The following is a 10,783-nucleotide window of genomic DNA, read 5'->3' on the forward strand; positions in this document are numbered from 1 at the left end:
AGAAGTGCCAGCATTAATTGAAATGCAAGCATGTGTTGAAAGCATTAGTGGAAAACAAGGCTACATGATCTGATGGAATAACAACTGAACCATTCCAAAAAACTGATTTAGTTCTGAGAGCACTCACTAATTTTCCAAGAAATTTAGAAGACAGCTACCTGGTCAATAGACTGGAAGAGATTCATATCTGTGCTTATTCCAAAAAAAGATGACTCACAGGATGAGGAACTTAAAACACATTATCATTATTTTCAAATCCAAGTAAAATATTGCTGATGATAATTCAAAAATGATTGCAGCAGTACATTATTAGATTCTGAATAGAACATGAAAAAGAGTATCATTGTTGATACCCTTGGCTGAAAGCAGAGAATCTTAGAAAGGTATTCACTTGGGTTGTATTGTCTGTAAAGGAATTTGTCTATATGAATCATAAATTATGGAAACTTTAGAAATAATTGAAATTCCAGGAGATGGACTTTATTGTGATCATGCAGACCCTATACATACATAGACATATACAAAAAATAGTCATTTTACAAAACAAGGGGAAAGTGCATTGTTTAAAATCAGTAAAAATTAATTTCAGGATTTTAGGCTTTCACCATTTTATTCAATCTTTGTGGTGAGCAAATAACTGAAGTTGCTGAGTCATAGGAAGTAGAACATGCCATCAGGACTGGAGGAAGTCTTACCAATAACCTGCAATATGCATTGCTCATGCAAAATATACCAGGGCCAATTAGTTATTAAACTATTTTATCATGTGTCAAATGTGCAATATAGAGGGACAAAATGATATCTGATCCATATTTTGTCAATAAGGATAACTTTCTGTAGCTAGAGAATTCATTATCAAGATGAAAAAGCTGACCGATGATGGTAGGTTACTGGAGTCAGTTGGGAACGTACTGAAGCATCCGATCATGTGTCTTAGGGTTCTCACACCTGCTGAATTGAGTATCAAAGTAAACACTTCATGAGCAAGCATTTCTAGAAAGAGGACACTAGTTGTGTATGGCTAAAGAAAGCTAAACACTTAAAGAAAGCACTGCTTTCCCTGTATGTTTTTGGTAAAAATATTTAATGACTGAGCCAAAGATCAATATGAAAGGTAAGATTACCCCCATCTTTTCATTGATAGCATTAATAAAGAATGTGTTCATCTTTATTCCTGCTCATTTACTACCAGTTCCTGAATGATTCAAGACTGTATTTAATATATATATTATTTATATTGCATATATCAATATTATCTTTAAAATATGAATTTATAATAATGAAAATATTGGTTAAATAATATTTTATAATTTTCAAAATCATCACATGTAAGCTCAGCAATCATGAAAATTTTAAAGCTGAAATTGACCCATGAAGTAAATAAGAAATATGATACTAAAGGAGCATAGGTGTGTGAGAAAAGTTTATTTTGTGTTTCTTTTATATAATTTCCTTTGCATTATTATATTGAACTTTATGCAATCTTACTAGACACAATTTCACACTTTAAATTCCACAATATCAGTTTCAAAAAAGAGTGTCATTTTGAAATTAATATTTTAAAACAACTTTAAGTTTTGTGATTTTTTAAAATATTAAAATATAGCAATTGTTTCTATAAATAATGATGAAATACTATAGACAATCATATAATATAATTTCCATAAAAGGAGCTGATACTATGGGCTCAAGTAGAAAGAATGTGTTTTGAAAATGATGATGACAACACATGTACAAATGTGCTTGACACAATGGATGGATGGATGGATGGATTGTGATAAGAGTTGTATGAGCCCCCAATAAAATGATTTATTAAAATAAAAAATAAGTGATTAATAGCAAAGCAAAGAAGTATATTTTTGGTTGTGTGAAATTGAGTTTGTAAACTTTCACTGAAATTGTAATATTCTATTATGGTAGAAAGAGCCTAATGGCACAGTGATCATGTGTTGGGCTGTCAACTACAAGGTCAGTGGTTCAAACCAAGAGCCGATCTATAGGAGTAAGACAATGTTTCCTATGCTTATAAAGAATGACACTCTTAGAAACCCACAGAGGCATTTGACCCTGCCTTATAGGGTCACTATGAACCAGAATTTACTCCACGGCAATGGGTTTGTTTGGGTTATTATAGTATAAGGAACTCTGTCAGAGCTGTCCAGGAAGCATGGTTGGTAATGGAATAGTAGGCAATTCTAAAAAGACCTTGAAATGAGAAAGAGGGGGATCTCTGCTCCCATAAAGATTTACAGCTTCTGAAACCCTACGTGCAATCACTGCGAGTTGACAATGACTGGCAGTGGGCTTAGGGCATTATTATATATTTCATGTTAAATTTTTAGAAGTTATTATTGTGTGGGTATTATTGAGAAGCTAAAATATATTTGTTTTCCAGAAGTACTTTATTCTAAGTCACACATATTTATCTTAGAATTTAAATAGCTTTTTCAGTCTGTTTTATCTGAATATCAAATAAAGGAGCCCTGGTGGCATAGTGCTTACATCCTAAGCTGCTTACCTGGAAGTTAGCAGTTCAGAACCACCAGCTGCCAGTAGGAGAAATATAAGACTTTTTACTCTTATAAAGAATATGTAACAACGATGAGAAATACAACTTTCCTCTAGTTCCTAAATGTTTCCTCCCCCCTCCAACTACCATGACTCGAATTTGACCTTGCAAGTCTGGCTAGACCAGAGGAGGTACACTGGTACAGATAGGAACTGAAAATACAGGGAATCCAGGGAAGATGAGCCCTACAGGACCAGTGGTGTGAGTGGCGAAACAGGGAGGGTAAAGGGAGAGTGGGTTGGAAAGAGGGAACCAATTACAAGGAACTATATGTGACCTCCTCCCTGGGGGACAGACAACGGAAAAGTGGGTGAAGGGAGACGTCGGACAGGGCAAGATATGACAAAATACCAATTTATAAACTATCAAGGGCTTATGAAGGAAGGGGGAGTGGGGAGGGAGGGGAAAAATGAGGACCTAATGTCAGGGGTTTAAGTGGAGAGAAAATGTTTTGAGAATGATGTACAAATGTGCTTTACACAATTGATGTGTGTATGGATTGAGATAACAGTTGTATAAGCCCCTAATAAAATGTTAAAAAAAAAAGAATATATAGCCTCAGAAAGTCACAGGGGAAGTTACAGCTTGTCCTAAAATGGTGTCATGAGTCAGAATTCAGGATGGCTGTGAGTTGGTTTTGGTTGTCTAAATAAAGTATCCAATGTATGTTTACTTATTCCTTTTAGAAAATGAACAAAGTTGTTTATGGATAATGGATTTTAATGCCAAATGAAATGCAGAGTTGACTGATGTGGATGTCACCTCTTCTATAAACACCAAGACTGAAAAATTTTAAAAAGTGAAAATTCTACTCTCATACCTTCTATGACCCATTGGCACAGGTGACTAAGAAAACAAAATGAGGGTTTCAATTTTAGTGCTGTCTGACATCTTTGTGCATTGTTTATCAAGATGAGTAACATAGAGATGCATTTACTATAAATTGAATTTAATTTCCCCAAGCAATAGACGAAAGCAACCAAGGCTAAATTCACTGCAGGTAAAATAGCATCATAAAAAGAAAATAAACCAAACATCCTTGTCCTCGGGACCTCTGTATAGTCGCTGTATATTCTAGAGGACAGTGTTTACACTTGCTAGATTTCTGGTTCTTGAACTCTAAATAAGGTCATATTCAAAATATAAAAAACATATAAGTTTATATAGATTAAGTAAAGTCTGGAGTTTAAAGATATAACAGAAATGCTAATTTCTTTAACACACATATTAAATACTGAGAAACATACAAAAATATATAGTATGATAAATTATTAACTTTCAATAAAGTTCTTTATTTTTAATATCCTTTTAGTACCACTTTTGTTTTATTGAACCTTATTCTGGTCAACAATTTTATTTCAAAGAACAAATATTCTATGAAGTATTAAGTTAATGTTATTTTCTTTAATTCATTTATCTTAAGGAATTGAGATAATTTAAAATAAAAAAATTCTATAGACACACCATAGTTTTATTTCAGAATTCATTCTTGATCATATATCTTATTATTTGGATGTAACATAAAACAAAAATGATATTTAGTGGAACAAATCAGGGTCATTGTATCTTATTTTTTCAAGGCAAATTAAAATATATTACATGAAAATGATACACATGTGACAAAAATTAAGGTTGCTAGCAACTGCATCACCTATTTCATGAGTTCACATTCATATGGAATCTGGACAAATGCAATTGAACAGAAGAAAATTTGCACAGATAGATTAAAATGTAGTATAGATCTTAATGTACAGAAATATTTTGAAGTTGGGATAGTAAAACCATTATAGTATTAACAATTAATGAAGTCAAAAAAGAGAGTCTAAGGACTAAGTTGAACATGACCCAAGCATTGATCATTTCAATTGACTCATATGTGTGTGAAAGTTGGACATTGAATAAGGAAGACTGCAGAAGAATCGAAGCAGCTGCATTTGAATTGTGGTGCCGGAGAAGAAATCGAAAGTGCCGTGGATTGCCAAAAGGCAAAAACTATCTGTGTTGACAGAAGCAAGACCAGAGTGCTCCTTAAAGACAAGGATGGCAAGGATTCTGCTTATATATTCCGGGCATGTTTTCAGGAGAGACCAATCCCTGGAGAAGGAGAGTGTTATGCTCGGTAAATGTGTGTGTGTGTGTGTGTGTGTGTGTGTGTATGTGTGTGTGTGTGTGTGTGTGTTTAAGGAGGGAGGGTGGTGGGGAGGAAAATCATCAATGAGATGGATTAACACAATGACTGTAACAACGGGCTTAGGTATAGGAACAATTGTAAAGGATGACCTAGGACCAGAGAGTGTGTCCCTGTCTTGAGCATAAGGGAGTTAAGGGTGGGAACTGCCTCAATGGCACCTAGCAACAACACCAGAGTCTCAGTTAATTACCTGCCCGAGTATGCTTACTTTGAGGCCCTGGTTTTTCTCCTGTCATGTAACTGGCAAATTTAACTCTTAATAATGCCTCTAAGTAACTGTAAGCTATGAAAATCAGTTTGATATGAATTTAGCACCCCATAATTAGTTATTCAATCATAAATGTTTTTACTGTAGTGATTAGATAACACTAGCAAAACATCATTTAAAAAAATAGAATTATTTTATAACAAAATATAGTTTAATTTAAATTACAAAGGGGCTACATTGAGCAAAAATTGCTGAAAAAGAATTCTTTATTAAAGTTTTAAAAAGAGGCCACTTATAATTACTCAAGGAATTATATTTCGATCACCTCATATGAATGCAAAAGCTAGACAATGAATAAGGAAGAGTAGACAAGGATTGATTTACTTATTTAGGGTGTTGGGCAAAGAATATATTAAACGTACCATCGACTGATAGACTGAACCAACCCCTCTTAAAGGAAGTGCAGGCAAGAGCTTCGTAATAGCAAGGATACCAGTACTTTGTTTTAAGTTCTTGGGTCGTGTTATTAGGAGGTACCAGTCCCTCAAAAGGACATCATTCTTAGTAAAACAGAGGGCCTATCTAGAGAAGAAAACCCTCAACACATGAAATGGCAAAATGGGTGCAGCAATGCGTTCACACACAAGGAAAAAGTGTGAGAATGGCATTTGTCCAGACAGTGTTTAGTTCTATTTTACCTAATGTAGCTAAGCACTAGAACCTAATTGATGGCTCCTAACTTCAATTACGATATAAAACACACATCACTGTCTAATCAATTACAATTCATGATAACTAAGGTACAGAGTGGAAGTATGCCCCAGGGTTCCCAAGTCTATAAATCTTTACAGAAGCATACTGTTAAATATTTCTCCCACATAGTGGCTGATTGGTTCAAACCACCCACTTTTTGGCTGACAGCTCAGTGGTTTAATCACTGGAATATTAGGGCTCCTTATATAAAAGCTATATATAAATGTCAAAGTGATTGTAAATAGAAATTTAAAGTGCAAAATTTATGTGACTTCCTAAAAATTTTCCAATTGATTTAGCTTAAGTAAACACTGTTGAAAAGAATTATTTATGTATAAATATTACTGTATTTTTGGCTATCATTGGTTTTTGTTCACGAAGTCAAAAAGAGATAATTATTATCATTTGTATTATTTCCTCTGATTTGTTTTAAATGCTCTTGACAGTTACCTAAAGTAATGACCAGGCTTCAATTGTTTCTTTAAAGCTAACTATAACTAAAATAATATTTAAGATAAACAAAATCATCTTTTTTACTTAAGACAAATTTAACTGTATTGAATATATAATACATTCTATTTTAACTGTTTATACAAGTGACAATGATACAATGATTTTGATCCTCTCAAAGTATTGCACTCAATTAATATGCTTACATGTTACAAAATTCAATGCAGTGATGTCTTTCCTATAAGGGATTATTTATTCTATAATAAATAAAATATTTCTTATTCCTATTCCTATGGACAGTATATCTTTAAAAATCTAACTAAAATGCATTTTTTTCTCTTTTATAGAGGGGAGAGTGCAAAAACAGTTTCCCACTACCACAAACTATACAGTCGAGTTTCCCACATTTGGGAAAATTGCAGGGATCAGCACACCCAGAGTGCAATGGATAAGCCTCACCCTGGAAAAAACACCCTCATGATAATGGTATCTCCCCAGTCAGGTATGTATAAAAAATGTAATATTTCATAAGGTTGTTTTTGGACCACACCCTTCTCTCAGACTCTTTAGTTCTTAAACTTTTACTCTTGATCTAACCTTGTTGGAATGTATTATGTGTAACATCAGAATATGATTTATGACAAAACCTTGTTAGTTGAGAGTGAAGAGGACCTGAACCATTTGCTAATTATGATGAAAGACTACAGCCTTCAGTATGGGGTACACTCAACATAAAGTAAGGAGAAAAATCCTGAACCAATCGACAATTTCATAATAAACAAAATGTTGATGTTTGCCAAGATTTCATTTACTTGGATTCAAAAACACCTACTGAAGCATCCATCAGGAAAACTAACAACTAATTGCATTTGGAAAACATCCTTCAAAAGACCTTTTTAAAGTGTTAAAAAGCAATTGAGAAAAAGACTGTCTCTGAGTTGAGCCATAGTTTTGAATATATGTATGTATGTCAAAGATGAATAAGAAATAGGAGCCTGAAGAATTGATGCATGTGAATTATGGGCTAGGTGAAGAATATTAAACATACCATGGACTGAAAGAAGAATGATCAAATCTATCTTCCAAAAAAGTAAAGCCAGATGTTCTAGGGCAATGGAGAGTGCAAGACTCTGTCTCGCATATTTTGGATTTATTTCAGGAGAAACAAATCCCTGGAGAATGAGATTATGCTTGGTAAGGTAGAAGATCAGTAAAAAAGAAAAAGACCCTAAATGAGAGGGATTGATATAATTACTGCAAAAATGTGCTAAGAAACAATAATTGTGAGAATAGTATAAAATCAGGCGAGATTGTTTCTTTTTTTTTTTAACCATAGGATTACTAGGATTTAGAATCAAATCAAATCCCTTAACAACAGTAAAAAAAAAAAGATAAATTCAACTATCAAAATGGTATGCATAGATTTCTAACTTAGTAGCCTATCTCATATTTGAACTTACACAGAATAAGTATCGAAAGAGTAATTTTCCTTTTTTAATCTAATTTCAGAGCAACATTTTACTGTCACTCTAATTTATCAAAACCCTTGAGAGATCCCAAGAAATCCAGAAGTGTTCTGGATCTTATGGATGCATACAGAAATTAAATAAGTATGAAACTTGCCTAAAGTGTGGGAGAAATCAAATGAAGTAGGAGCCTCTTATGACATTTAAAGTCTGTCCTGTTTTGTTTTTTCTATGAGAGGTCAGACTACTGGAAGAGGAAATGTTATGAGGGGGGATTCTAAAGAACATCATTTAAAATATGAAAGTTTGTTTTATTAGAGCTTATTTTGAGGAGCCATCATTTCCTACTTATAAAGTACAAGAAAGGACACTTTGTTTAGTTTACATTTTTCAATAAGTTATATTTCAATATGCACATGGAATTTCTATTACAAACATCATCTTAAAAATGAAATGTATAATATATTTGAGGGTAAGTTTTACAAGATTGCAATATGGTTTCAGTGCTTAAGTGGCTTGTGTGTTCCTATGATGTTAGACGCTATGCCACTGTTATTTCAAATGCCAGCAGGGTTACCCCAGGTGAACAGCTTCCAGCTGAGCTGCGCGACTTAGAGTAGACACGAAGAAGCAATAGGATGATGCCTTCTAAAGGATTCAAACTCCAAACTCAATGCCATTGAGTTAATTTTGACTCATAGTGACCCTGTGGACTGAGTAGAACCGCCCTTTTGGATTTCCAGTGGATGCAAATCTTTATGGGAGCAGAAAGCCTCACCTTTCTCCCACAGTGAACCAGATTAGTTCCATCTTCTGACCTGGTGGTTAGCAGCCCAACTTGTAACCTGCTACACAGGGACTCCATATGGAAAACTCATGAACAACAGCTAATATTGTCAGAGATAGTGCAGGAAGATACGCTCATTATGTTAAAGGCATTCATAATGAAGTGGATTGAGTAAAGTTTCCAAAACTTAATTTGCAGATGGGAAATAACTATAAATGAGGTTAATAAAGTTCAAATATTCATTATTAGTATGAACAAATCATGTGCAAGCGAAGATTCTAGGAAAATCGGAAGTTATCAAAAATGAAAAGGCAATGAACAACAGAAAAATGGGTAAAGGGAGACATCGGACAGTGTAAGATATGACAAAGTAATAATAATTTATAAATTATCAAGGGTTCATGAAGGAGGGGGGAGTGGGAAGAGAGAAAAATGAGGAGCCGATATTAAGGGCTCAAGTAGAAAGTAAAAGTTTTGAGAATGATGAGGGCAACAAATGTACACATGTGCTTGACACAATGGATGTGTGTGTGTATTGTGATAAGAATTGTACGAGCCCCCAATAAAATGATTTTTTTAAATGAAAAGGTGAGATTAATGCCTTAGGCATTAGTTAGCTTAAATGGATTGCTATGGGGCATGTTGAATCAGATAATCATATGATTTACTATGTCATGAATGGAAAAATGTAAAGAAATAGGATTGCATTAATCAAAAAGAACATATCAAGATATTTATTGAAGTACAATGTTGTCTATGATAAGTAATATCTATAGGACAAGAAAGTCCAGTTAATACAATTATTAATCAAAATACACACCAATCACTAAAGCTAGTGATAAACAAATTGAGGACTTCCATCAATGTTTCAGTATGAAATCAAACTTGGTGTCAAGATTCACTGATAATTATTAGCAATTGGAATGTGAAATTTGGAAACAAAGAGGAAGGAACTGTAGTTAGAAAGTTTGATCTTGGTGATAGAAATAAACCAAGAGAGTGTATGATAAAATTTTAAAGATCTCCCTTGCAACTACCTTTTTTTCAAAAACAGAAAAGACAATCTTACACATGGATCTTTCCACGTGGACCGCACAGAAATCAAATTGACTATATTAGAGTCGAGAAGCTCCATAGCAGTAGCCATAATTAAGCCAGAAGCTGACTGTGGAACAGATAATCAATTAAGTTCAGGGTGAAGTTGAAGAAAATTAAACAAATCCATGAACCCCAAATAAATATTGAGATTATTCCACTTGAATTTACAGGACATCTTTTTTTTTAAGAATATATTTCATCCATTGTACACTGAGAGTCATAATGATGAACTGCAGGACAATTTGAAGAACATCATACATGAATAAATTAAATATGCATTAAAAATCAAGGAAAGAGAAAAGAGCAAAATGAATGTTAGAAAAGAATCTATAACTTGCTCTTGATCTTAGAGTAGCTAAAGCAAAAAGAAAAAAATGATGAAATGGATTAACTGGAATTTCAAAAGGCACCTCAAGAAGACAAGTACAAGTATTGCTATGAAATGTGCTAAGACCTGGAGTTAGAACACTAAAAGGAGACAAGATATTTCATCCCAAGCTGAAAGAAGTGAAGAAAAATTCAAGTCTCACATTAAAAAGTATAAAAATTCTAAAGGAAAAATATTTAATGATGTAGGAAGCGTCAAAAACACAGAAAAAATACACAAATTGCTGTCTCAAAAAATAATTGCTAGTGTAACAAAGCCCACATGGAAGAAGCATACCAGCCTGTGTGATCATGAGATGTCGATGGGATTGGGTATCAGGCATCAAAGACCAAAAAATCATCTCATTGTGAATGAGGGGGAGTGTGGAGTAGAACCAAATCCCATCTGTAGGCAACTGGACATCCCCTTACAAAAGGGTCGTGGGAGGAGACGAGCCAGTCAGGGTGCAGTATAGCAATGATAAAACATACACCTTTTCTCTAGTTCTTTAATGCTACCTCCCCACCACTTCCATGATCCTAATTCTACCTTACAAATCAGAAGATGTACACTGATACAGATTAGAACTGCAAACACAGGGATTACAGGACAAATAAACCCCTCAGGACCAATAATGATCATAGCAATACCAGTAGGGCAGGGGAAGGTGGGGTAGAAAGGGGGAACTGAAGACAAGGATCTACATATAACCCTGTCCCTGGAGGTTGGACAACAGAAAAGTGGGTGAAGGGTGACGTTGTAAATTATAAGAAATGACAAAATAATAATAATTTATAAATTATTGAGGGTTCATGAAAGAGGGGGGCAGAGAGGAAGGGGTAAAATGAGGAGCTGATACCAAGGGTTCAAGTAAAAAGCAAATGTTTTGAGAAT

The 10,783-nt window shown here is 34.0% G+C and overlaps 1 non-coding gene across 1 annotated transcript; it reads right to left on the reverse strand.

Moving 5' to 3' along the window:
- Positions 1 to 6,517: 6,517 nt before the first annotated feature.
- On the reverse strand, positions 6,518 to 6,681 carry LOC115868607. Its single transcript, XR_004045696.1, has one exon. It is a non-coding gene; the product is annotated as a U1 spliceosomal RNA (small nuclear RNA).
- Between the last annotated feature and the right edge of the window lie 4,102 nt (positions 6,682 to 10,783).

This window comes from Echinops telfairi, unplaced genomic scaffold, assembly GCF_000313985.2.
Source record: "Echinops telfairi isolate 266 unplaced genomic scaffold, ASM31398v2 ScPeMD7_14;HRSCAF=57, whole genome shotgun sequence".
In the NCBI taxonomy this organism is placed as follows: domain Eukaryota; kingdom Metazoa; phylum Chordata; class Mammalia; order Afrosoricida; family Tenrecidae; genus Echinops; species Echinops telfairi.